This window comes from Mus pahari, unplaced genomic scaffold, assembly GCF_900095145.1.
Source record: "Mus pahari unplaced genomic scaffold, PAHARI_EIJ_v1.1 scaffold_11595_1, whole genome shotgun sequence".
NCBI lineage: Eukaryota > Metazoa > Chordata > Mammalia > Rodentia > Muridae > Mus > Mus pahari.
In genome coordinates this window covers 18,549-22,107 of record NW_018393012.1, presented here as the reverse complement: position 1 = coordinate 22,107, position 3,559 = coordinate 18,549, and the positions used below count along the sequence as shown (strand labels likewise).

The following is a 3,559-nucleotide window of genomic DNA, read 5'->3' as shown; positions in this document are numbered from 1 at the left end:
TTTTCTCCCTTTGCAAAAATTGAAATCACTAACAAAGGACAATATAAAGTCTTCCAAAGTAAAGACTTCAACTTGAATTGTAGCCCCCCCCCAAGAAAAATAATTGTCCTCAGGATTGGGACAGAGGCAGAGGTGGTGACCATGCCATACTAGGTCCTGCCACAGATGGGTTTGACATCTCCTGCTCCACTTCTGGCTGGCTATCCCACTGCAAACTTCTATTTCAGTTGGGATTGGAGGAGGGGTAAAGTCACTGAAGCCCAATGGTTCCCAGAATCCTGACATGGAGGCATGTGCCTGTGACATCTGCTGCTCAGGCCTCTATCCTTCCTGACAAACCTTCAGTACCAAGGACTGACAGCAGAAAACATAAAGAACTGGTGCTTACTGACTTGCCTGACTGGTTGGTATTAAGCTGTTATCCTCTTAATACCCCTGACCATTTGCTCAGGTAATGGTAACTCCCACAGTGTCCTGGGCTCTCCTACTCAGTTATCTATTAGAAATGACTTTATCACAGGTATGCTCACAGACCAAATTTTAAAAAGAAAATTACTCCACTGAGACACTTTATTTCAGGTGATACTTTGCAAGATAAGGCAGAGGTTTGAGGAATGGAGGTGCCTGCTATCATGGGACCATAGATTTACACAGATTGCCTGACTATTCCCCTCTCCCCTACACCACATATACCTTCTCTCTGGCTGACCAGTACTTAACCTGACAGCAGCTACAGATACTAAGTCATCCCTCAGGTTCCCAACTTGTCTTTTTAGGAAAAATAGACATCCCATTAATGATGGGAAGGACAAAGTGGAAAGGGGGAAGAAAAGTGAATATTGGACACAGATTTGGTTTCTGATCAGAAATAACTAAGTTCCATGACAAACAAGTATGGACACAGCAGAGAAACATAGTCTCCTAATAACTCTTGAAGGACAGTGAAGAGAATTGTTTTGTGTTCCTAGAAATCTTCTGAATAAAACAGTGAGGCAGCACAGTTGGTGAAAGTCTTTCTCATAGTCTGGGCAGTGGTGCATTGTACTTTTGTTCAGTCCTTTATAAGAAGCTCTTAGGGTCATTGAGAAATAAGAATTGTAGGTGAGAAAACTGGGAAAATATTTAGTGTTTTAGTGTTGATTTTAACAATGCCCTTGATAGGAACCCACTTCTGTCAGTATTAGAGCTCTGAGGTAGAGGATTTTCCCAGTTCAAGGATTTCTGCAATGCCAATGTTACAGGAAAGGAACCAGAGGCTTTCCACGGAGATCTCTGGCCAGGCCTGTTTTGGGGAAGGGAAGCAAATGCAGGAAGGGAGGCGAAGTCTCTGCTGTGCCTTCCAGGTTACTCTGCACTGAGTTGGGTCAGGCTGGGCCAAAGAGAAGTCAACTATCCAGTGAGGAGTGCAGCAGAGCCTCAGGCAAAGCCTTAGGCTTTGGAAAATCAGATCTCTACCCAAGTGTTACAGCTCTTGGATCAAAAGGCTCAGACAAGGGAGTAGTTCTTGTATACCTTTAATTCCCTGGATAGGATTTAATACAGTTTTGGGGGTGATTCAGGGTTCAACAGCAGGTACCTCTCATTGGCTTGGATTGAGAGCTTGGGGGAAACCTTATTCGCATGTGCAAAGGCTTGGTGCTGCTCCTTCGTGACTGATAGCCACACACTTCTCCTGGAGGGAGCTGTGGGGGAAGTAACTTTGACAGGAGCCAGGGGCCCAGGAGATATGATCAAACACCTTCGGTTCCATGTAAGTGGAAATCAGCACCCATCGGGTCCCTGGGTTTCCAGACCTTTGCTCAACTAGCGACCAAGCTATCTGCACAGCCCACTGCCCCACATTGTAGTATGGGACCAAGGATTATCATAAAGTCACAATGAAGAAAAAAAAACTCTCCAAGAACAGATTCATTGTGTGTAGAGAAGCACCTGAAAACTGAGAAAAAAACAGGCTATCTTGAAGGGCATGGGTTTCTTTAGTGATCTGGGATTGGAGGGATAAAGTGGCCTGTCCTTGGGACAAGCACAAAATTGGTAAGACTTTTTTTCCTGTATAGCTGGGGATGACCTTCATGGCCTATGTGGAAGTATGGGGGTAGAACATTGGAGCTCCTACAAAAAGGGTCTGGCCATGGAAGCAGCCTTAGCTGAGGAGCCTGGCCACTCTCAAGCCTAGAAGGATGGGACCAGGTATTGATGAACAGAGCCAAATATGTGAATTTACCATTAAATCATAATACTGACTACTGGTCAATGCTCACCATGGCTCTAGAATAATAAGAGTTAACTATAGAAGAAGCAGAGAAGTAGATGATTGCCTCAGTTTCCTTGCCAATTGCTCTAGTGAAATGTAGTTCCTCAAGAAGATGACAAACTGGGGAGCAGAAACTGAAGAAAGTCCATCCAGAGATTGCCCTACCTGGGGATCCAGCCCATATACAGTTACCAAACTCAGACACTATTGTGGATGGCAATAAGTGCTTGCTGGCAGGAAACTGATATAGCTGTCTCCTGAGAGGCTCTGCCAGAGCCTGACAAATACAGAGGCAGATGCTCCCAGCCAATCATTGGACTGAGCATGGGGTCCCCAATAGAGGAGTTAGAGAAAGGACTGAAGCCACTGAAGGGCAACATCATAAAACTAACAACTATATCAACCAACAGACCCCCAAGAGCTCCCTGGCACTAAACCACCAACCAAAGAGTACACATGGAGGGACACATGGCTCCAACTGCATATGTATCAGAGGATGGACTTGTCAATCAATGGAAGGAGAGGCCCTTGGTCCTGTGAAGGCTTGATGCCCAAGTGTAGGAGAATGCCAGGATGGGGAAGTGGGAGTGGGAGTGTGGGTGGAGCACACCTTCATAGAAGCATCAGAAGGGGAGATGAGATGGGGTGGTTTCAGGAGGGGAAACTAGGAGAGGGGATACCATTTAAAATATAAATAAAAATCTAAGAAAAAAGGTGACTTAGAGCAGCGAGGCAGTGGTGAGGGAAGGCACGGGTTGGGCAAATGGGCTGGCTGAGGAGGGAAGTGGGTGTGTGTTGTGGAGGCCAGGGTATCCTTCCCTTCTGGGCATGGGACTGAAAGGAAAATTAAGCAGAGCAGACTTGCATAGGTGGCAAGGTGCTTCTCCTGTCTCCTGAGACAGTTCTCTGGTTGCTTTGGAGTTCCAGTTGCTGGACCCAGGTTCCTCAACACACCTAGCTCCAGCCACCATCATAGCTTGTTCCCAGTCCTTTGAAGTCTAGGCTTCAGTCCAGGCTCTTGGTGGGAAGGACGACAGAGCTGCAGCCAGTGATTCTACTGCGAAGACAGCTGGCAGAATTCAACAAAAATCCAGTGGAAGGCTTTCAGCAGGTTTAATAGACAACAATGATCTCTATTACTGCGAAGTCCTTATTATGGGTCCTCCATATACACTTTATGAATGGGGTATTTTTGTTTTAATTGAACTAATTTTTTATTATATTCAACACAATATATATTTTATACCAATCAAAAATAATGGACATACCAGAGAACTCCTAAACATGATAAACAGCTTCAGTGCT

At 45.4% G+C, this 3,559-nt stretch overlaps 1 pseudogene; it reads left to right on the top strand.

The window, feature by feature from the left end:
• The first annotated feature begins 263 nt into the window (after window positions 1-263).
• LOC110315306 overlaps window positions 264-3,559 on the top strand; it is an 8,701-nt pseudogene continuing 5,405 nt past the window's right edge.